We start from the raw sequence: 25,053 nt of genomic DNA on the forward strand, positions 1-25,053 counted from the left end.
CGAGGGGCCCGTGTTTGGAGTACAGGCTCCCAGTTTCTCTGGGCGGACCTGGAACTGCCAGTCCCCTCCCCCGCCCCCAGCACGTTGTCAAATCCCGGGTGTTTCGGGTGTCCGCAGGTGGGAGGGGCGGGCGGGAGAGAGCACTTCCTCATTACTTCTTGCCACAGGTTTTGTTCCACTCGCGCGCCCGGGCGCTCACTCTGTCTCCAAAGTCGGCCCCCATCCACCGGGCCCAGTGTCTGTGCTGTAGTGGCGGTTCCGCTCATCCGTAGGCAGTGCCCGCTTCCTAGCCGAGCACTTGTAGGCCTCAGCGCTGGTGGCAGAGAGACTTACTACAGGTCTTACTAGAGGGTTCCGTGAGGCCAAACGCACAGGTGTTCTTTTTCAGTACCACCCCCTCTGTAGATTTCACACCACCGGGCTCCCACAGAGGAGTACCCTCACTAGGATGAAGCTTTAATGCTTAATGTCTGTGGTTTGGAAATGTTGTGTTTAAAGTAAACTTCGAGCAGAAACTTTGCCCCTTGAAGTCATTCAAATATCACAGTTTTTAGGGCTCTAATAAAAAGTATTTTTTTCCTGAAAGTGAGTAATAGCACTTAGTCTCCCTCTTTCTCTAAAATTCGATTGCCTTGGGGAGTTTATTTGACCAGTTAATAATTGAGTGAGTGTAGTTTATTACCGTTTGCGAAAAAAATTATGAACATTTGCCTCATGACAATCCGTTTGATAGGAGTTAGGGATACACGGATGAAAAAATGGTTGGACACGTACAAAATCAGGAAATAGGTCAAACAGAATAAGAACAAACTTGTTTGTGTAGAAGTATTTGGGTTTAATGTGCTCAGGTTGACATTCCTACCCATCCAAAGATTGGCAGTGTAGTATTTTAGCTATTAATAAGATATATGGTATCAGTTTAAATAATCCTGTTGTAGGACACTGCAGATTGTTACCTTGTCTGAGGAGAAAATGAGCTGATGATACATAAAGTTTTAGACATATAGTTGTGCTTTGACTGAAAAGGTCCCATGATGATAAAACTTGTTTAGACAGTTGGTCTCTTTTCAACAAGTGGGGGCCCAAGTCCTTCCGTGGAAACTTAAGTCTAGAATCAAGGCACCAAGATTTGACCATCAATAACTGAAAGTATTACCCTTTCTTGCCTAAGATTGTAATCGTAGAAGTTTTAAGGCTGCCTTTTGTGGCATTATGGTGGAACAGAACTGAAACGCTTTTGGTTCCTAACTCATTCGAATGGATCTCTGGCTTAGCTTCTTTCTTTATGGTCTCTTAAATTTCTACTGGGGTTTTAAATCCCAATCTCTTTAATATGGATCTTTTCAGGCTAAGTACTGTGATGTTCTCCTAACTTCGGGTTAAGTCATTAAAAAAAAAAAGCAAAAACAATTGTGAGGGCAGAAGAGGAAATGCTTCCTATTTCTTGACAGCATGTTTTAAGACTAATCTCAAATTATCCTTGCTTTTTCCAAGTATGTTTTTGGTTAGATTCTGATCTAGTTATGAAAAGCTTTCTTTTTAGCCAATTTAAATTTATGAACTTGAGTCTTTATTTCATTCTACCACGTAACAGATCTCTGGTACTCAATACCTTGGAAGAGAATTTATCACAATAATTTTAATTGAATGCTCAGATATTTCAAGACACTTATTTTTCATGAGAAGTTTATGATTCTTGAATTAACAAAAGTAGTACCTGCTATGAATTTGGTATATTCTTTTGTAAAAGAACAAAGCTGACTTTCAAGTCAGTTCATATTATTAGTTGAAGCATTTCTTAACCAGCCCTCTGATCAAACTGAACTTCCTGCTGGGAAGTTTCAAAATGGCATCCTACTGAGTCTTATTTTAAGACCTTATATAAAGAAAGATCCAGCAGTTCCTCTTCTGTTTGCTCACAATTTTTCAGAAGCATGTTTCAAAGCTAAAATGGGCTCAAAACCTTTTGCACCCTATATGTACACAGTAGTTAATTTTACCGTACTTTTCATTCATACATTTGCAAGAATGTAGCAAAGCAAATAAAACAAATTATTCGTTGGAAAGCATTGTTTGAGAAGTCACTAATTAGAGGTGTAGACTTAATCTGAAATCCTGTGTTGAGATTTGAAGGAAATGCAGCCTTTGGGAGTGTGGAGCATAGGTTTAAGAAATGCATTTCTGGGGGAAAAATGCATTTCTGTCTTTAATGCTGGAAGGCTCAGGATATACCTCTAGGCTAAATTAAAATGTTGAATGAGATGTTAAACTGTCTGCAGGAGAGGTGTTGGTTTTATTGTTGTGCTTTTTCGGTTTTTTTTGTTTTTTGGACTAATTATATGAAATGTAACATGGAATGAAAGCATATTGTGAAAGATACCATTTTATTGCTGTTAAACTTCATATTAAGAGCTCAGCATTTTCCCTTTCAGAAAATTAGTTTGAAATTTTGTCACCTTGGATTTAGAGCTCTTAGTTTTGAAATGCAGTGTTACTTTTAAATTTTTTGGTAGACTCATAAGAATAGTTACTCCTTTGTTTCAGACCCTGTCTTTTCTGCAGTAGCTTTCTAACTAATCTCCAGTATCTTTTCCCCATCATTTGTTTATTGGATTTCTTTATTACATAAGTAATATGTGAATATGTTCTAATTGTAAATGATTCTGGGAATACAGTTAATTCTTTACATTAATGCCAAATTGTCTACTAAATCATTGGTTTGAAACTAGGCATCCTATACGCCAAAGTTTTTCAAGTACCTTGGCCTGGAGCTTATTGTGTAAGTATTGATCCCTCCCTACTTATAGCAGTATATTACAACTTACACTTTAGTTAAATTTAAGACTGTTGCACAGTGGTTCCCAAATACATTTTTGCCCCTTTTATCTGGAATATCATCGTCTGTATCTACAAAAACATTATCCATCATTCCAGTTCATACTCAGATGTACTGTCTATAATCTTTTCCCTGACTTCCCTAAGCAAAATTGATTTCTTACATTCCTCTTGGCTAGTTTCACTTATCTTTACCATGTATTGCCTTATAAGTTGTCTCATTTTATAGTAGGTAAGAAGTCTCCCATCCTCCAAACATATACATACAGTTGCCCTGAATGGTAATTGAATAATACTTCATTTGTTACAGTTGGGTAGATTTATAGAACATGGTGTTCTTGGAAAACAGTACACTCTGGTTTTCTTTTGAGGACACAGACTGTTTTTCTTGGAGCTATATACTTATAATTCTGTTGACATCTTTTAGAAGGTTAAACTTTGAAATCTAGTCATACAAAATTATGGTGTCATCTGTAGGAAATTGAAGCCCAGGAAAGTGAGGTGACTTCCTTAAGTTTAATGTTAGACCAGGTTTTCCTACTCTAGCCTAATGGTGATTCTGTCTTTCCGTACTGCTATTCAGTACAAGGAAAAGTTCTGTGAATCTGATCATTCATCATAAAGGTGAGAATAATCTATGATCAACCACTTATTTTTGGAGGACAAGACACAAGATTTGAGTTTTTCATCTCTTCAGTGTGAAAATATAAAACTCTAGTCTGACAAAAAGATAGTCTTTTGCAATTATTGGGAATGGTCGTTACTTAACCTCAGTGTAATAAACTTGCATTTCCATTGAGGCCTTCAAAGGATGGAGCGACTTAAGTTTTAAAATGTTCTTCAGCACTGTAAATTGAATTGTGACAGATAATTTGAGTAAGTTTTCTTCCAGTGTAGTTACAGTTTTAAGATAAAGTAGTTCTAAGAAGGGTACTCTCTGTTATTATTTTTTAGTTATCTTAAATACATAGTGTATAGCTTTATAATTTTACACATGCTACTGGGAAGATGCTTCTGAATATTCAGTTGATTTCAGATCAAGAACTTGGTTCTTTTCTGATTTTGGAGTAAACATGCTTTTTGGGCTCTTTTCACTTTTTCAGTTTTTAAAAATGGATGGTTATTTGCTAATACTAACAGTTGTTTAAACTATGCTGATGTACAGATTGTAGTAATTCTTCTAGAATTGTGAAGTGCCTTCCCTGGCGATCCAGTGGTTAAGACTCTGTGCTTCCACTTCAGGGGTTGCGGGTTCAATCCCTGGTTGGGGAACTAAGATCCCACATGCTGAGTGGCCAAAAAATAAGTAAATAAGTAAAATAAGGTGAAATAAAATTGTGAAGCTATCCACACAAGGCTATTAAATGTGCTTTAAAAGTTACTATTAAGGTTCTGTTGCCTTTTTTTTGGCCACACCGCCCAGCATGTGGGTCTTAGTTCCCTGACCCCAGGGATCGAACCCGTGCCCCCTGCACTGGAAGTGCAGAGTCTTAACCACTGTACCACCAGGGAAGTCCCAGTCAACTCTTGATCCATTTGTTTTTATCCTTGGCAAAGCTTTCATTTCAAACCGATTTATTACCTGTTGACCATAATGTTCTTGAATATTTCCTTATCCCTTGCCAGCTGGGTTCTAAAAAAAAGTTTTACACTAGACCTTTCTAAGCCCAGTAATACATAATTTGGGGATGTCCTTGATTTGGATTACTCATATTAGTGCTTTTTGTTCTTTAGGTAATGAAGAGGTAAGTGTACCATGTATATATATCCACTGTTATGGCATGGATATTTTAGGAATATTCCTGTTCCCTTTTCAAACAGACAGTTACACCAAAGATTACAGAAGTTGAGGTTGTCTGTCCAAAGGTAAAATGTAAAAATTACTTGAAAGTATTTCATTTTGATTTTTGTCTTCTTCAATCAGTAAGCCCTCAAAGGATTCTGGCAACTGCAAAACGTTGGTATGGTAACTTACTTTAATATAGTAACCTTGTTTTGGGATATTTGTGTATAGCTTTGTAGGGTTCTTCTGTGTTTGGGTTTTAGTCACTAATTTCCTCTTAATGTGCTATTATCTACCTTGCTTTCTACCCTTGCTCCCCTGTAGTTTATTCTCAGTTCATCATCTGGAGTGATTCTTATATTTTTAAAAATTATATTGTGTCTTCTGCTCAAAACCACCCATTGATTCTCCATTTGTCTTTATGAAAAGCCAAAGAAAGTCCTTTTATCACCTACAGGATTTAGCCCTGCCCTATACCTCTTCATATGTTCCCCCTTCTCCCCAACTTACTCTCTTTACTCTCCCCCTCACTAAGTACTTCACCTACACTTGGCCTCCATGCTTTTTCTCACATATGCCATGTACTCTCTGAGGAAGCCTTTGCATTAACTGACAGTCCCTCTGTCTGGAACATTCTTCTCTCAGATATGTGCATGGCTAAACCCCTCAGCTCCTTAAAATTTCAAATACTACTTTCTCCATAAGGCTTACTCTGACCACCCTACTTTGCAATCTCCTCCCGCCCTCCTCACCCCCAGTGTGGTTCACCTTTACCCTTGCTATTTTTCCATAGTACTTAGTGTCTCTTGAAATGCTTGATAATTTTTTATGATTACTGTTTCTTTCCCCCATTGGGAATGCAGGGATGTATGCATGGCTGTTCACTGATGTATCTCAAATACCTGACACATAGTAAGTACTCAACAAGTATTTGACTAGGTTAATATACATAATAGTAGTGTGTAAACTGTTTCTCTGATAAGTTTTGGTAGCCACTTCACATTAGCCATATACTATTTCCTACCATTTGGTGGATTTAAGTTGTGCTTGGCTTAGTATTAACTTTGTGGGAAGCCAAACTTGAGGTGTTCGCATGTAGGGCCCACCTGCAGAAAGTGGATGCAAAAGCTGTTTTCTCAATAAGGACACTATTGATGTTTGGGCAGAATAGTTTATTGGTGGTGCTGTCCTCCTTCCTTGCAAGATGTTTATTGCATCTCTAATTCTCATTGAATACCAGTGGCTCTCCCTTTCAAAATGCTTTTGGAGATGATATTGCCCTCTAGTTTATAAATACCAGTATAAATACCCTTTTGGGGTTCATATTTGTTGTCAGGGTTATTTTACTTAACTTTTATCCAACTATTGTTGGGGTAAGTCACAAGTTTACTTAAAATTATTTTAATTTTACAACAGCATATGTGAAAACACTACATATGGAAAAGGAATACCATATTTCACTGATTCTAAAAGAAATTTTTAACATTTTAACACCTCTGAAATTGGGATGTATCATGTCAGAAAAAAAACTGCCAAATAAAGTTTGTAAGTGATACATAAGATAGTGATGCTATCACAATTAAAGACAAACCAACCTGAAATGAGATTATGGAAAATTATCTCCGCCTTTGATGGGTGATGAAGGTAGAAGAAATTTACCAAACTTCGACTACATTTTGTTTTCTGTTAAGTCTAGTCAAATTGTATTTTAGGGACCTAGAAACTGAATATGGTATTGGACTTATTTAGCAGGGTTATGGAAAATTTTTGATGCCCTCAAAGCTGGTTGTTTGGTTGGGAGTGGTGGCAAAGAAGAGATAGGGAATAAACCCAAAGTATGTCCCCAGGCACTGATGAAAAGGATAATACACATGAAACAATAGAGAACAGTGTGATTAAATTTTAACAGTATGTGTCATGCATACTGAAGGGAAGGGAAGGTAGATCAGCACATCAACCTGTAGACAATCTGATGTGCTTGGAAGGTTTCAGAGGGGCTGGGGCTTGAGCTAGGCCCTGGTCTTATTACCTTATGGTTTTGTCCTCTTTATTTGCTTGCCTTCTGGTGACCACTAACGTCCCGGTCTTGAAGGTATTAGGGATCTCCTAGTTGGTAATTCTGATAATTTATAATAGTTTCTTTTTTTTTTAATACTGCCAAATGTATGTCATAAGATCTCTCCCCCATGGTTTTCATAGACTATTACGGATGTATTAGTTATCAGTTGCTGTACAACAAATGACCTCCAAATTTAGCTGTTTAAAGCTTCTTTGCTTTTTATTATTTCACAGGCACAACCTGGCTAGATGCTTCTGACTCAGTGTCTCTCACAAAGTTGCAGTGCAAGTATTCACAGGCCATACTCATCTCATGTCTGAAGGGTAGTGAGAAGGGTCTGAAGGGTACAAGCTTACTCATGTAGCAGTTGGCAGGTCTCAGATCCTTGCCGGCTATTGTTTGGGACATATCAGTTCTGTGCCACATTGCCCTCTCCACAGGGTTACTCACAACATGACTGCTTGCTTCTTTCTGTCAGAGCACAGGCTCGGAGAGAGGTAAACCAGACAGAAGTCAGTCTTCTTGTAACTTAATCTTGGAAATGGCTTTCTGTTCTCTTATTTTGAAGCCACGTTTAAGGTCCAGCCCACACTTAAGGGGAGCAGATTACTTAAAGGTGTAAGTAAATATTAGGCAGGGATCATTGGGGTTATTTTAGAGGCTGCCTACCACAGTGGACAAAGATTCTTCCTTGGAGCTCTCTTAGGGATGCTATCTGTTTCTAGGTTTTACTTATTACCATTAAGAAGAGAACTCTCCTTGGTTTCTGATATTAATCACTGTTTCTTCCACCTCTCTGTCCACTCTTTATTTCCCTTTTTGACTTCCTTTGTTTTTTTCTTATTGAAGTATAGTTGATTTACAATGTTATATGAGTTTCAGGGGTACAACGTAGTGATTCAATGTTTTTAGAGGTTATACTCTATTTAAAATTACTGTAAAATATTGGCTGTATTCCCTGTGCTGTACAATATATCCTTAGAGCTTATTTATTTTATACATAGTAGCTTGTACCTTTTAATCTCTTGCCCCTGTCTTGCCCCTTCTCCCATCCGTCTCCAACCTTTAACCACTAGTTTGTTCTGTCTGTGAATCTGTTTCTGTTTTGTTATATTCGTTTGTGTTTTTTTTAAGATTTCACATATAAGATAGCATACAGTATTTGTCTTTGACTCCACTAAGCATAATACCCTGTAGGTCCATCCACGTTGTTGCAAATGGCAGAATTTCTTTTTTTTTTTTTTTTTTGGTTGAGCCACATGGCATGTGGGATCTTAGCTCCCCGACCAGGGATTGAACCCACACCCCCAGCAGTGGGAGCATGGAGTCTTAACCACTGGACCACCAGGGAAGTCCCTCATTTTTTTTATGCCTGAGTAATAGTCCATTTTATATATGTGTGTATATAAATGGGCACATCTACTTTATATATTCCTCCGTTGATGGACACTTACATTGCTTCCATATCTTGGCTGTTATAAATAATGCTGCTATGTGCATTGAGGTGCATGTATCTTTTCGAACTAGTGTTTTAATTTTCTTCTGACATATACCTGGGAGTGGAATTGCTGGATCATATAGTAGTTCTGTATTTAGGGTTTTTTTTTTTTTTTTTGGTAATATTTATTTATTTGGTTGTGCCAGGTCTTAGTTGCAGCTCCTGGGCTCCTTAGTTGTGGCACGCAGGCAGGCATGTGGGCTCCTTAGTTGCAGCATGCATGTGGAATCTAGTTCCCTGACCAGGGGTCGAACCGGGTCCCCGGCATTTGGGAGCTCAGAGTCTTAACCACTGCACACCAGGGAAGTCCCTGTTTTTAGTTTTTGAGTTCCTCTGTTTTGGGTTGTTTTTTTCACCTTCCCTTAAGTGCTAAGCTTCCTTAGGACTCTCTATAGCAGGGGTCCCCAACCCCTCCCCACCACACAGCAGGAGTTGAGTGGTGGGCAAGTGAGAGAAGCTTCATCTGCTTCTCCCCATCATAGCTCGCATTACCACCTGAACCTTTGCTCAAAATTACTGCCCGAACCATCCCCCCCGCCCCCCAGTAGAAAAATTGTCTTCCATAAAACTGGTCCCTGGTGCCAAAAAAGGTTGGGGAACTGCTACTCTATAGGCCCTCTCTTATTCTCATTTCTATAGTTCTCCCATGCTATCATCTATATGTTGATGACACTGAGATGTGTTATTAGCAGCCCACACTTTCCATGCTCCAGACTGTAAATCTAACTGCCCAGTGGATTTCATCTGTATGCTTTACTCAAGGCATGCCTCATTATCTTTCTTGCCCTTCACACTTTGTCTTCCTCAGTTGTTTCATGTCAGGAGTGAGTGGAACCCAGCTGCTTAGTCTGGAAAGGTGTGTTTGATTCCTTCCCTTTATTCACTTCTTTCCTTATTCTTCACAGTTTTAGAATCCTTGCAGTTCCCTCTTGAGTGCATTCACTTCTTTTTCCCACTGATAGTCTTAATTTCTCTGTGACCTACTCTTCTTTCTCAGTGTTTCACATTGTCAAGAGTAACTTCTAAAAGTTTTCACCCAATCATGTCTTCTTTTGGTAGGCAAAAGCAGGCTAGGGTTGTAACAAACAACCCCAAGGTATCAGTGGCTTAGCAAAGTAGACGTTTATACTCAGATAACTTTCCTCAGATAACTTTCATTGAGAGTGTTCATTTAGGTTACCTTCTATGCAGTAATTCAAGAACCGAGGCTCCTTCCATCTTTTGGTGCCACCCTCCTCTAGGTGTTAGGAGTTCTGTTCATAGCTGGTGCTTGGTGAAAGAACCAGAGGGTCGTGAGTAGGAGGTTTTATGGACCAGTGGCTGGTATCATATTTGGCCTACATTTCATTGGGTATAACTTAGTTTGTTGGCCACACCTGTGCAAGAGGCTGAGAAATATAGTCTAGCTGTTTATCCAGGAAGAGGAAACAGATTTGATGATTATCTAATTAGACTCTGCCACTTCCCTATTCCCTAAAACATATCTAAGGCAATCCAAATAGCTTCCAGGATTGTCTTTATGATAAAATGCAAAATTCTGAAATGGATTCTGCACATACTAGAGAAGAAACCCACAAAATGAGTCCCAGTTACCTTCAGAAGGCTTTTCCTCTTGGCTAGTAACAGGATGAGTGTGTGGGGGGGTCCCCCAGGACTACCATCCCCAGGTTCAGGTTCAGTCACTAGAGGGACTCACAGGACTTGGCATATGGTTGTACTCAGGGTTATGATTTATTACAACAAAAGGATACAAAGCAAAATCAGGAAAGGGAAAATGCATGTGGGGTGGAGTCCAGAGAAAACTAGGCTCATTCTCCCAAGCATGAGCCTCTTCTAGTGCCTCTCCCAGTGGAGTCACACAGGACCTACTTAATTCCTCCAGCAATTGTGACAGCATATGTGTATGAAATGCCTCCTGGCAGGGAAGCTTATTAGAAACTCAGTGCCTAGGTTGGTCATGTAGGCACCTTCTGCCTACCACATAGCAAAATTCCAGGTTCCCAGAGGGAAAGCAGGTGTTCAACATAAACCACGTTTTTGGGTACAGTTTAGGCACAGTGAGCCACTCTTATGAGTTCTGGGAGTGGGAATTCGTTCTCTCAAAATCCAAATTCTGACACCGGCCAAGAGCCAACCTGGCAAGCCTTCCTAAGTATAGCAGCCTCAGGCCTTCTATGTTAAATTAACTCTTCTGCACAGTGACTGAGGTTCAGACCTCTATAGATTGGGATTCTGTATAGAGAACCTTAGAATATGCAAACAAACAAACTTTATTGACCTAAGTTTTCTTTTCTCTCTCTTTTTTTTTTTTTTTTTGGCTGCGTTGGGTCTTGGTTGCTGCGCGCGGGCTTTCTCTAGTTGCGGCGAGCTGGGGCTACTCTTTGTTGCAGTGTGCGGGCTTCTCATTGCAGTGGCTTCTCTTGTTGTGGAGCACGGGCTCTAGGTGCATGGGCTTCAGTAGTTGTGAGTGGGCTTAGTAGTTGTGGCTTGCGGGCTCTAGAGCGCAGGTTCAGTAGTTGTGGCACACAAGCTTAGGTGCTCCGTGGCATGTGAGATCTTCCCGGACCAGGGCTCGAACCCATGTTCCCTGCATTGGCAGGCAGATTCTTAACCACTGCACCACCAGGGAAGCCCTAAAATTACTTTTCTGTCAGTGGGGGGAAAAAGTTCAATTTCCTTTTCAGCTTCTTTTATCTAACTTTTCATTTATGGTTACTGTTTGTATCCTTCTAGATACTCTGCATATAAGGACATACATACAACATGTCACTTGCTTTTAAAAACCCTAATAGATATTTCCAACCTTTCTAGCTTTTTATTAGCGTTAAATGATATTCCATTTTATGATTTACTTAACCAGTGCCCTTTTGATGGATACCTAGGCAGTTCTCAGTTGATACATTTTAAACAGTTGGTCTGGGACTTCCCTGGTGGTCCAGTGGTAAAGAACCCACCTTGCAAAGCAGGGGACGTGGGTTGGATCCCTGGTCAGGGAACTAAGATCCCACATGCCTCGGGGCCACTGAGCTCGCAGGCCTCAACTAGGGAGTCTGTGTGCCGCAAACTACAGGGACCACATGCTCTGGAACCTGCGCACCACAACTACAGAGCCCATGCACCTTGGATCCTGCCCGCCACAACTAGAGAGAAAACCCACACGCCACGGAAGAGAAGCCCACGCGCCGCAACAAAAGATCCTGCATGCCTCAACGGAAGATCCCACGTGCCGCAACTAAGACTCTAAGCAGCCAAAAAATAAATTAAATAATAAAGTAAATCTTAAAAAAATAAACAGTTGGTCATTTCCTGGATGAAAAAGAAATGAGTTAAAAGACAAAGTGCAGAGATGGGGGTTTAGGGACCTAAAGCTCTTACTATTCATCACTTTCTGTAAGGTTGGAGATATTTATATCAGGAAATGGCATTAAAAGTTAGGGACTTCCCTGGTGGCACAGTGGTTAAGAATTTGCCTGCCAATGCAGGAGGACACAGGTTCGATCTCTGGTCTGGGAAGATCCCACATGCTGTGGAGCAGCTAAGCCGGCCTAAGCCAGTGTGCCACAACTACTAAGCCCACGTGCCTAGAGCCCATGCTCTGCAACAGAAGCCACTGCAGTGAGAAGCCTGCGCACCGCAATGAAGCAACTAGAGAAAGCCCGCGTGCAGCAACGAAGACTTAACACAGCCAAAAAAAAACACAAAAAAGAACCCCAAAACAATTAGACTCTTTAAAATATTGATTTTGAAGTTATAATACAAGTTTTAAAAATCATACATCTATTGCTCTATTATTATCATGTCTTCACAACTGTATTAGTAGCTGCAAGTTAAACTTTAAAGTTGAGATAATATCTTCCTCAACGAGTTATCAGGTTTAAATAAACTAATATAGTTGACCCTTGAATAGCATGAGAGGTGGAGCACCAACAGCTTTGAAGTCAAAATTTCACGGGTAACTTTACAGTTGGCTCTTTTTATCCATAGATTCAAACAACTTTGGATATAGTACTGTATTGAAAAAATCCACGAATAAGTGGATCCTCTCATTTCAAACCCCTGTTTAAGGGTCAACTGTATGTAAAATGCTTAGAACAATTCTTGTATTTAAGTGTTTGTTGTGATTATGCTCCTATAAGTTATCCTATTATGTACACAGTAATTATAACTGAAATTTTAATAAGTGAGCCAACATTTTGGATGAATGGCTTGGAACTGTGCAGTGTAAATCTAGAGTCCCTGCCTCCTGGAGGAATATTAAATATCAGGGTATGTATTTTGTTTTAAGTTAGTGCTTAGTTGGTCATGAAGTTCTGTAGAAAGTAGTGAGCTCTCTTAAAACCAAAGGAAGAAGTGGGACATCTGGGAAAATTAGTAATGGTTGCTTCTGGATGCTAGAGTACATACTTTTCCCTGATTTATATGGGCCATTAGTACTTTGCAACTTTGTCAATTATGGTAACAGTACCCACATGTGGCCTTTTTTTTTTTTGGCCACACCACAACGCATGTGGTATTTTAATTCCCCAACCAGGATCGAACCTGAGCCCCCTGCATTGGAAGCGTGGAGTCTTAACCACTGGACCGCCAGGGAAGTCCCTAATTTTATACTAAGATTAGTTAAAATTAAGTAAAATATTAAAAATTCAGTCACCCTAGCCACATTTCAAGTAGCCACATGTGGTTAGTAGCTGCCACATTGAACAGTGCTGTTGTGGAACATTTCCATAATTGGAGAAAATGAATGAGAGAAGAAGGCTCAACTCAGCTTCTTCTAATCAGGATGCTACTTTTAAGACTTGGGAATTTTCAAAGTCAGACTTTGGTATTAGTAGACCTCAGAATTCTATGTATTTTTAATACTGGAAGTTGGGGGTTCAATAAACTGATAGCCTTTGGTCTGGTCTATTTGGCTTCTTAAAGTACCTATTGGTACTTAAACCTAGAGCAAGTTAGGTGGTAACTATTAAGGTTGCTATGGGAAACCAAAGTGTCTTTAGACATGTCTTTGGTCCAGCTGAAAGAAATAAAGGGGAGAAAAAGGAATCAGTGGGAGGGGCTTTCCTTATCTTAGTAGCAAGAGGTTGCCTCAAGCTATACTTTTCTTAAACTAATCCCAGAGCTATTTGTAAAGTCAGTGGTTGTCTAACTTTAAAATGCATAAGAATCACCTCCAGAGTTTTTTGTTTTGTTTTGTTTGCGGTTCTGCAGGCCTCTCACTGTTGTGGCCTCTCCGCGTTGCGGAGTCTCAGTTGCAGAGGCTCAGCCTGCGTAGGGTCATCGGCCATGGCTCCCGGGCCCAGCCACTCTGCGGCATGTGGGATCTTCCCGGACCCAGGCACGAACCCGTGTCAACTGCATCGGCAGGCGGACTCTCAACCACTGCGCCACCAGAGAAGCCCACCTCCAGAGTTTAAAATGCAGTGTCCTGTTGTCTTTCCCTAAAGATTTTGACTCTTTTGGTGTAGGGTAATGCTTAGGAATCAGCATTTTATTTACTTTTAATTTTTTAATTATTTTTTTTGGCCATGCTGCGTAGCTTGCAGGATCTTAGTTCCCTGACCAAGGATTGAACCCCTGCCCACGGCAGTGAAAGCTCAGAGTCCTAAACACTGGATAGCCAGGGAATTCCCAGGAATCAGCATTTTAAATACCTCTCTTTCTTCTCCCAGTTCTTGTATACAGTTGCCTTAGTTGCAAGCATTACAGTAAATTCTGTATTCTGTTAAGCCCCTTGAGATCAGTGTTTACTTTTGTGTTTTCTATAGCATCTAAAGTTATGTACATGGTATATGGTTAGGCTCAAATGTTTGAATTAATAGGAGGGCCACCTCTAGCAGATGATTTTTATGGTACACTGGAGCGAAATGGAAAAGGAGCATTTGACATTTTGCATAATCCTGATAAAATAAGGGATGATAATAGTAAACTTTTTCAATTAAAAATATTTTCAAAGTTTAATGAATTTGAGCTTGTTTCTGTAATCAGGTTTATGTCGGTTTTATGCTTGAAAAGGCTACATACATTTTAACAATCTCCAAATTGTTGACAGTCATCATCAAAGAGAAGCCTCATTTGCATAAATAAATATGTGATACATTTAAAACATTTTTTCGAGCTTTTTTTTTCCCGAGCCTTTTTGCAGTACGCGGGCCTCTCACTGTTGGGCCTCTCCCGTTGCGGAGCACGCGCAGGCTCAGCGGTCATGGCTCACAGGCCCAGCCGCTCTGCGGCACGTGGGATCTTCGCGGACCGGGGCATGAACCCGTGTCCCCTGCATCGGCAGGCAGACTGTCAACTACTGCGCCACCAGGGAAGCCCAAGGCTCATCCTTTTTTATTGACAAAATGTAATACCTTTAGAAAAATGTGAATGTATTTTGAGCCCAACATTAAAAATGATGTGAAAGTAAAGATGAAGCTTTAATTTGAGAGTTTGTGTGCATAGCAGCATTGCAGCTGTCTTGGATGCCACTTTAACAGAGAAGACAAGAGATTTAAGGGTATTAATTGCTCCTGTCAGAAGCCAACCACTCAGCTTTACCATATCATCACTCTGGACCAGTCAGTACCAATTTGGTCTGCCTGGCTATACTCCTTTAGCATGTGGTTTGTAAACTTCTCCATCAGCTCCACTGAAAAGATTTGATAGTTGCTTACTTTAGCTAGCTGTTAAAGCTGATGTTGAGGTGATAGAGCATCATCCACTGTGCTTGTAATGGATACCTCCTGTTGTTGCCTTGAGGGCTTAGGAGATCCTTATCCCTGCTACACCTCCTGCCTCTTAAAGATAAACCCTTTGGGAAAGCTGTGATATAGTTGAGGCCTAATTTTACCAATGGGGAGGGGGAAGCATAGAGGTTCATCACTTATTCAAGGTCATTTACCCTTGTGTTATGGGTAGTTACTGGTATTATGGCTTTAAATTTTGAATTATTTTAAAAATTGCTTAAACTTAGCTTAAATTTTCATTTTGTAAAAATTACCATATACTTGTAAAAATTAAAATACACTTGAGTACAAAGTGAATTTTTGGAAATCCTATCACGTGCTTGTAATTCCTGCTTTAAATTATAAAGGTAATACATGCCCCCATCCTCAGTTTTGTTAAGAAAAATTTCACACGTACAGAAAAATGCAAAGAATAATACAGTGAACAATCCCATAACTTCTTCCTAGATTAAACAGTTAACGTTTTGCCATGTTTATTTTCTCTATATTTTTATATTTTTACTGAAGTATTTGATCCCAGATGTTTCGGCATGTATCTCCTACAAGTTAAGACTTTCTGGCATAGTCATACTACATCTAAGAATATTAAATACTTAAAAAATCTTATATTAGAGTATAGTTGATTTACAATGTTGTGTTAGTTTCAGGTATACATCAAAGTGAATCAGTTATACACATACATATATCCACTTATTCCTTTCCCATATAGGCCATTACAGAATGTTGAGTAGAGTTCCCTGTGCTATACAGTAAGTCCTTATTAGTGACCTTTTTTGTATATAGTAGTGTGTATATGTCAATCCCGGTCTCCCAATTTATCCCTCCCAGAATATTAAATACTTTTATAATATCCAGTCAGTTTAAAAACTTCCCCAGATGCCTCAAGAATATCTTTTGTAGCTTTTTAAAAAAATATTTATTTATTTATTTGGCTGCGGCAGGTCTTAGTTGAGGGCACGTGGTCTCTTAGTTGCGGCATGTGGGATCTAGTTCCCTGACCAGGGATCGAACCTGGCTGGGCCCCTTGCATTGGGAGCGTGGAGTCTTAATCACTGGACCACCCTTGTATAGCTTTTTTGAATCAAGCTCAGATTACTGTTCACGTTAAACCTTTTCATTTTGGTTTTGTAATCTAGAACAGACCCCACTTTCTCCTCTCTCTTCCTGACTTTCTGGCTCGCGAGTGTAGGCCAGTGGTCTGGTAGAATAATCCAACACTTGGATTTGTCTGATTAGGTTCTCATGTATAGTTAAACTTGTTCCTTAAACCCTTTATTTCCTGTGAATTGATAGGTGTAGAGGTGTGGTTAGGTTTATGTTAGCCATCTTTGGCAAGAATACTCCAAAGTGACACTTCACATTGCAACACATCAGTAGGCACATTTGTTGGGTAGTCTCACCATTAGTAACTTGATCATTTACTTAAGGTAGTGACAGTCATATCTCTATGGTAGAGGAACATTTCTTTCCCTTTGTAATTAGTGGGTAATACTGTACAAATGTCCCACCTGAGGATTTTTAGGCATTGGTGATTCTTGCCTGAATCAGTTTTTATACTGGTCAGGGGTATTACACAATGGTAACTTTATTTTTCTTTTATACTTTCTAAATTTGTTAGCCAGCACCTTTCTGGTGCATCTTGTCCTTCCTCTTTAAGTATAATCATGGATTTAGGGATTCTTATTCACTGTATTATAGTTGTAGTCAATTTTTTTACCCTATGATTTATTGGAAGGAACTTTTATCCATAGTGGCTTACTGAAATTTCAGATTTAGGTAACACATTTTCATTTAATCTTCTGTTTATGTCAGGATGCTTAACTGTTTGGAATTTTCTTCATCTGCACACATATGAACAACTTAGAATTCGTAGAAAGAAATTTGTGGCTGCAAAAAGTAAACTTGATCACCAGTGTGTGTGGATTCAAAAATATATATGTTTGAGATAAATTAACAATTTAGAGTATACAGATTGGCAATAGTAAAATCACCAGATTATTTCTATGTTTTGTTCCCTCAAGCATTTCTAAATGATGCTGCATTTAGGGAAGATTATAGAAACATTGCTTATAAGTTCCTTTTGGTGCTCAGATAAACCCAAAATTAGAAGAATCCTTTTAATTGGCTCATTTCTCTCTGACGAAATTTTTAAGTGTTTCCTATTTTTGTCATAGGATGAGCCAAACTCACCTTGCATCTTCCTTGTTAGTCACATCTCCAAGGAACCTTGGTTCTTTTTAGTATTTAGAAACCATGATCCAGAAGTTAGATGGGCTCATTGCTTTTGGGGTATCATTTAAGGTGTATAACACATTGATTTGATACATTTATATTGCAATATGATTGCCATTGTACTGTTAGCTAACACCTCTATCAATGTATAATTATCATCCTTTCTTCTAGTGGTGGGGACAGTTAAGATCTTAGCAGATTTAATGTTTATAATACAGTTTTGTTGTGTGTAATCACTGTACTATGTATTAGATCTCCAGGACTTATTTATCTACTAGTTGCAAGTGTGTACCTTTAAACACGCAGTCCCCCACCCCTGGTAACCACCATTCCACTTGGTTTTTTCAAGTTCAATTTTTTTTACATTTTAATTAATTAATTTTTAAATAAATTTATTTTATTTATTTATTTTTGGCTGCTCTGGGTCTTCATTGCAGCGCGCAGGCTTTTCTTTGCGTTGGCTTCTCTTGTTGTGGAGCACGGGCTCTAGGCACACAGGCTTCAGTAGTTGTGGCTTGTAGGCTCTAGAGCACAGGCTCAGTAGTTTTGGCACATGGGCTTAGTTGCTCCACGGCATGTGGGATCTTCCCGGACCAGGACTCGAACCCGTGTCCCCTGCATTGGCTGGCAGGTGGATTCTTAACCACTGCGCCACCAGGGAAGTCCCTTAATTTATTTTTTATTAAGATGCTCAACATACTATATTAGTTTCAGGTGTACAACATAATGATTTGAAATTTGCATATATTTCAAAATGATCACAATAAATCTAAACATCACCACACAGAGTTATGAAAAAATCTGTTTTTTCCTTTTTTCCTGACTTTCAAGATTTATTCTAAAAGTTGTACATTCTAGATGTTGTACATTACATCCCCAGGACTTATTTACTTTATAACTGGAATCTTGTACCTTTTGACCACCTTCACATAAAAATTTAATACATGCATACCTCTGGAAACCATCAATCAGTTATCACCTCTCTGTATCTATAAGTTAGGTGGTGGGGGGGGGGTTTCTTTGTGGAATAGAAGGGAAGTCATGGTCTTTGTCTGACTCATGTCACTTAGCATAATGTCCTCAGGACCCAACCATGTTACAGCATATGGCAGGATGTTTTTTCCCCCTCATGGCTGAATAGAATTCCATTGTATACAGAGTTGACTCTTGAACAATGTGGAATTAGGGGCATCAGTTCCCACATATAACTTTACAGTTGGTGTCATTATGTGCAGTTCCGCATCTAACCACAGATTGTGTAGTGCCATAGTACATATTTACTGACAAAACCTGCGTATAGGTGGACCCACGTAGTTCAAACCCGTGTCATTCAAGGGTCCGCTGTATATCCTGCATCTTTATACGTTCATCCATTGATGGACACTTAGGTTGTTTCCATATGTTGGCTATTGTGAATAATACTGCAATAAACATGGGAGTACAGATATCTCTTTGATAACCTATTTTCATCTTTGGATGTATATGCAGAAGTGGGATTGTTGGATTGTATGGTAGTTTTTAATTTTTTGAGGAACCTCCACATTGTTCTCCATAGTGACTGAACCAGTTTATAATCCCACCAACAGTGCATAGGGGTTCCCTTTCCTACACATCCTCGCCAACACTTAACCTCTTGTCTTCCTATTGATAGCCATTCTTACAGGTATGAGGTGATACCGTGGTTTTGATTTGCATTTCCCTGAGGATTAGAGTTTTAATGTACCTGTTGGCTATTGTGATGTCATCTTTGTCTACTTAGTTCCTCTGCCCATTTTTAAATCACATGTGTTTTGTTTTTGTGTTATTGAGTTGAATGAGTTCTTTATGAACTTTGAATATTAACCCCTTATCTGATACATGGTTTGCAAATATTCTCTCCCTTTCTGTAGGTTCTCTTTTTTTTAATAAATAAATTTATTTATTTTTGGCCACGTTGGGTCTTCATTGCTGCGTGAGTGCTTTCTCTAATTGCACCGAGCAGGGGCTACTCTTCGTTGTGGTTTGCGTGGGCTTCTCATTGTGGCTTCTCTTGTTGCAGAGCACAGGCCCTAGGCACGTGGGCTCAGTAGTTGTGGCCTGCGGGCTCTAGAGCGCAGGCTCAGGCTCAGTAGTTGTGGCGCATGGACTTAGTTGCTCCACGGCATGTGGAATCTTCCCAGACCAGGGCTTGAACCCGTGTCCCCTGCATTGGCAGGCAGATTCTTAACCACTGTGCCACCAGGGAAGTCCCTGGTTTTTTTCTTTTTTATGATTGCTTTGGCTATTCAGGATCTTTTGTTGTTTCATAAAAATTTTAGGATTTTTTGGGCTTCCCTGGTGGCGCAGTGGTTGAGAGTCTGCCTGCTGATGCAGGGGATATGGGTTCGTGCCCCGGTCCGGGAAGATCCCACATGCCACGGAGTGTCTAGGCCCATGAGCCATGGCCGCTGAGCGTGCTCCGCAACGGGAGAGGCCAAAACAGGGAGAGGCCCGCGTACCCCCAAAAAAAAAAAAAAAAAAAAAAAAAAATTAGGATTTTTTTTTTTTCCCCTATGGAAAATGCATTGGAATTTTGATAAGGATTGTGTTGAATCTGTAGATGGCTTTGGGTAGCCAGGACATTTTAACAATATTAACTCTTTCAATGCATGAACATGGAATGTCCTTCCATTTGTTCCTGTCTTTTTTTAAAGTTTATTTATTTATTTATTTTTGGCTGCATTGGATCTTGGTTGCTGCGCACGGGCTTTCTCTAGTTGTAGCGAGTGGGGGCTACTCTTCGTTGTGGTGCGCAGGCTTCTCATTGCGGTGGCTTCTCCCGTTGCAGAGCACAGGCTCTAGGTGTGCGGGCTTCAGTAATTGTGGCACGTGGGCTCAGTAGTTGTGGCACAAGGGCTTAGTTGCTCCACGGCATGTGGGATCTTCCTGGACCAGGGCTTGAACCCGTGGCCCCTGCACTGGCAGGCGGATTCTTAACCACTGCACCACCAGGGAATGTCCCCTGTTCCTGTCATCTTTCTATTGATTTCTTTAAACAGTTTTGTAGTTTTTATTGTACAATCTAGTATGTTTTATTAGACTCAATTAGGAAATTTTAAAAATGAGTTCCTGTTGATACTTCTATTTTGAATAAAATATTTCAGGTTTTTAAAAGTTTCATCTTTACTACATTGATCTGCACTGAATCTGGATTCCTATTAATTTATTTGCTGTATCCAGTAATATATAAAAGTAGCTTAAAATTGCAATGAAATATTATTGCTAACAGTAAGCTTATTGAGTCAAATTTCTTTGAATTTTCTCTGTCCTTAAAAATATATCCCACTGTACATCAAGGGTTGTTCAGATACTGTGTTCAGTAGTTACTTGAAGTATTTGTTTTTACTGTGTTCTTTGTTATCAGCTTGATATTCCAGTTCATTCTTTGTGCTTGATATTAGTTTTTATCTTATTTAATTAAATTTCAAACGTAAATATGGTTCAAAAGTCAAAACCATATAAAAGATACAATCTGTGAATTTTTGTTCTGATTTCTATGTCATCTACCCAGTTCTCACCCACTCCAGTATAGGTAACTTTTTATTAGTTTATGTCTGATCTTTCCTGTGTATTTTTTGCAAAAAAGCAACTACATATATGTATGCATATATACAAAACAAAAAGTAGCATATATATAGAAATTAAAGCTTAAACAAAGGGTAGACTACTTTGTACATAGTCCAAGATGTTTATTCACCAGTCACTAACTCACGGCCATTCCTTTGCTGTGATAAATATTGCTGCAGTGAATAACATTGTGCATATGTTACATGTATGAAGTGTATAGATTTCTTGGACTTCTGTAAAAATGGAATTTTAAGTGAAATCCTCTCTGTAATCTCTGTTAATCTAGAGCTTATTTTTTTGCACATGTTAACATGGATGTGTTTATGGGATGGGATCATGCTGTTCAGAGTACTGCAGCTTTTCAGTCAGTGTCATGGGTATTCTTTTACATAACACTTAGAGGATTAGCTATAAACCACAACTGCTTCTGTATTCCTTAGATTGGGTGTTTAGGAAACAATTTGTAATACTGTGTAGTGTTCTCCAGTTAAAATGTGAAGTAATTTTACATAAGTTGGACGTCTACATACCATTTTATAAGCTTTCTTTCATTTTCCAGTGTGTAGTGAATGTTTACAGCAAAACTGCATTTTAAATGTCTTTCACATGTTGGGTGGGATTCCATTGCATGTAGGTAGATAATCCTTCACTGACGGATATATAGATTGTTTCTAAAATTTTAAATATTAGGAAAAATACTGAGAACACATTTAAACAGTCTTCCAGAATTGCTGTTTTACTTTTTATACAACCATATCTTTGGGAGATTTTTTGTTATCACTGTTCAGGTAACAGCTGTCTTATAGTATATTGCTGTCAAATGTCAGTGCCCTTTAATTCATAGTGTTAAATTGAGAAATGCTGGGGGGAATAACAGTAGTAGAATTACTGCTTGGAAGGATTTAGTGTTTTTGTTGCAAGATTGTTGCTATTATTGTTTCCACTGTTGAAATCCCAGCTCTGTGATAACAAGTCCTTTGGGGTTTTGGAAGACTATGCCTGTGTACATTTTTAATAATGAAGATAAGGAGGCCTATTGAAGTGGTAGCTGTTTTTGAACTGTTCTTTAAGACTTTGCCTTGATAGGAAATTAATAATTATTTAAAGTCTCTGAGTCCCTGGTGTATTATGGAGACCAATACTAGGCACTGCATATACAAATAGAATGCTCCTGGGCCACAAATTCCTTACAGTTAAGGAATATCTTGGAATCTCAAATTTAGTGATCTTGAAAGAATTTAACATCTAAACATTTTAGTGGAAAGCTGTTGAATAGTCACTTTATAGCTTTGCATTTAACATATTTCATGAAACATGTTCTATAAAACATTGTGACTCAATTTATATATACACATTATGATGCTAAAGGTTACTTAGAAGGGTCTTAACAACTTGATAGTGTATGCTACTGAGGCAATTAAATTAAAAATCATCTGTTATTTACTCTCATGTGATTGTTATTTCCTCTCGTGTGATTGTTATTTCTGACTAGGAAAATTTCAGTGGGTTTCCATGCCTTTTGGTAGAGTCAAAATATAGGTTGCAAAATCCTAAGCTTCAGTTTACAGCTCTTCAAATATGTAGTGAGCTCCTACTATGTAGTGCTTGTAATAAGTTGGTGAACAATAGACAATTATGATCACTGCCTTCATGGAATTTACATATGAGGAGATGGGCAAATATAAATGTTACCCATGTTTGGTGATGTAATGTGGAAAAAAGGGTGGGGGTTGCAATTTTGTGGTCAGGGTGATCCTCACTGAGAAGGTGACATTTGTGTAGACTTGAAGAAGTGAGGTAGTTAGCCATCTGGGTATCTGGAAGAAGAGGATTCCAGGCAGAGGCATCTAAGGTGAGAGTGTGCTGGAGAAGCAGCAAGGAGGCCATTGTAGCTAAAGGGGATTGAGCAAGGGGGAGTGAAGAAGAGGAAGGCCAGAAGAGTACCGGTGGCTAGGTTCCATCAAGTTGCGTTCGTTCATAGGCCATTATAAGGGCTCAGGCTTCCATTCTGAGTCAGTGGAGGGTTTTGAGCACAGGATGACCTATCTGAGGTTTTTTATATATATATAAATTTATTTATTTTATTTATTTATTGTTTCTGGCTGCGTTGGGTCTTCATTGCTGCGCGCGGGTTTTTCTCTGGTTGCAGCGAGCAGGGCCTACTCTTCGTTGCGGTTCGCGGGCTTCTCATTCTGGTGGCTTCTCTTGTTGCGGAGCACGGGCTCTAGGCGCTCGGGCTTCAGTAGTTGTGGCATGTGGGCTCAGTAGTTGTGGCTCGCGGGCTCTAGAGCGCAGGCTCAGTAGTTGTCGCACAGAGGCTTAGTTGCTCTGCGGCATACGGGATCTTCCCGGACCAGGGATCGAACCTGTGTCCCCTGCACTGACAGGCGGTTTCTCAACCACTTCATCACCAGGGAAGCCCTGAGTTTTTAATATTTGAAAAGTCTTTTTCTTTGGCTGTTGTGTTGAGAATAGACTTGTAGGGAGCAAGGGTGGAAGCAGGAAGACTAGTTAGGAAGTTAACATAGTAATCCAAGTGAGAAATGATGGTGCTTTGTTATCATAGCTATGGTGAGAAATGACTGGATTCTGTGTATATTTTATAGGTAGAGCCAAAAGAATTTTTTGACAGATTGATTATGGGGAGTGGGAAGTCTAAGAATTTGGCCTGAGTAACTTTAAGGACAGAGTTGGTATCAACTGAGATGGGGTAAACACATATGGGGTGGAACATTATGGGGGCAGGGTGTGAAGATCAGGAGCTCTTTTTCTTTTGGGCTGTGCCACGCGGCATGTGGGATCTTGGTTCCCTGACCAGGGATCGAACCCGAGCCCCCTGCATTGGAAGTGCAGAGTCTTAACCACTGGACCACCAGGGAAGTCCCAGGAGTTCAGTTTTGAACATGTTGTACAATATTTGAGATGTCATTAGGAAATTAAATAATATATTTCTAGACATCGTGAGAAATTTGGGTTGGAGATAGAACTTATAGGAGTTATTGCTATAGGTGGTTTTGAAAGCCATAAGCCTGAAATATATCAAGAAAGTGAATATAGAGAAGTCCAAGGACTCCAATACTGCGAGGTCAAAAAAGGAAGGGCCAGTAAAGGAGACTGAGAACAAGAGACCAGTGAAATGGCATTTTAGAAACAAAGTAACAAAGGTGTATCTTGGAGGGAGGGATCAGCTTGTCTAAGGCTTCTGGATGGTTAAGGTGATCACGTGTCCTAGTTTATACCTGTTGTCTTGGTGTAAATTGTTAATGGTACCCTCTTTATTTTCAGAAGCGTCGTAGTTTGGTTAATAAATTATGTTGTCATCCTACTAATAGATCTCATAAGGTGATGGTTCAAAATTGGTCATTAGTTTAATGCATTAACTTGCTCATATAATGACGATTGGCTTGTTGAAATTTGTGTTACACTAGTATTTTTATCCTTCGCAGTCTTTTTTGTTTGTTTGTTTGTTTGTTTTGTCCATGCCTCGAGGCTTGTGGGATCTTAGCTGCCCAACCAGGGATTGAACCCAGGTCCTGGCAGCGAAAGCGCCACGTCCTAACCACTGGACCACCAGGGAATTCCCTCCTTCACAGCCTTTAGATGTTAACATGGAGAAGTTGTAACCCTTGTCATGGGGCTCATATCAGAAGATAAAGTTGAAGTGCCAAAGTATCAGGAATTCATTTTCTTGGAAGGTCGTTCAACACTTGTTTTGCTGGATTTGTGCTGTACCATAGGTAAAAAAGTAATTAAAATAGGCTATGATCACATCTGTTTCATGATAAAGTGATTCTGTTGTCCCTCTGTGTCAGCATTTGTGATACAAATTCTGAGCAAGGAGAAACTTTATGTCTTGCAAACTCTTATCATCTATTGCCTTTTTGTATGTAATTGTGAATAATAATTATTAGATGTGTGTAATATAGTGTAAAGTAACTACTGTTCCTGTGAATAATATACTTTGAATAATACAGTTTTAGCTGAACGCAACTTGTAAAAATTAAAAATACTTTGAATTATATTTGGTACTAAGAATGAACATTTTATTTTATTGTTTTAGTTTTAGTTTAGTGTTTTGGCCGCACCGTGCAGCTTGCAGGATCTTTAGTTTCCTGGCCAGGGATTGAACCTGGGGCCACTCAGTGAGAATGCCAAGTCCTAACCACTGGACCACCAGGGAATTCTTATCTGTGTCCTTTTTTTTTTTTGTCTTAATGAGTATCTTTCCTGCACAGTTTTGCTTCATTCTTTTTAACAACTGCCTTGTTTGGATATACCATAATTTATTTAAGCAGTTACTTTTTGCTGCACTTTCTTTTTGCTATGATACACA

The 25,053-nt window shown here is 39.4% G+C and overlaps 1 protein-coding gene and 1 non-coding gene across 9 annotated transcripts in view; one reads left to right on the plus strand and one right to left on the minus strand.

Annotated features, from left to right (window-relative positions):
* CNOT1 (CCR4-NOT transcription complex subunit 1) overlaps positions 1–25,053 on the plus strand; it is a 101,162-nt gene that overhangs the window by 592 nt on the left and 75,517 nt on the right. The window lies entirely within an intron of this gene.
* TRNAG-UCC (transfer RNA glycine (anticodon UCC)) lies at positions 23,527–23,599 on the minus strand. Its single transcript has one exon. It is a non-coding gene; the product is annotated as a tRNA-Gly (tRNA).

The sequence above is a fragment of the Aethalodelphis obliquidens genome, unplaced genomic scaffold (genome assembly GCF_003676395.1).
Source record: "Aethalodelphis obliquidens isolate GAN/ISIS:26980383/991018 unplaced genomic scaffold, ASM367639v1 scaffold20, whole genome shotgun sequence".
NCBI lineage: Eukaryota > Metazoa > Chordata > Mammalia > Artiodactyla > Delphinidae > Aethalodelphis > Aethalodelphis obliquidens.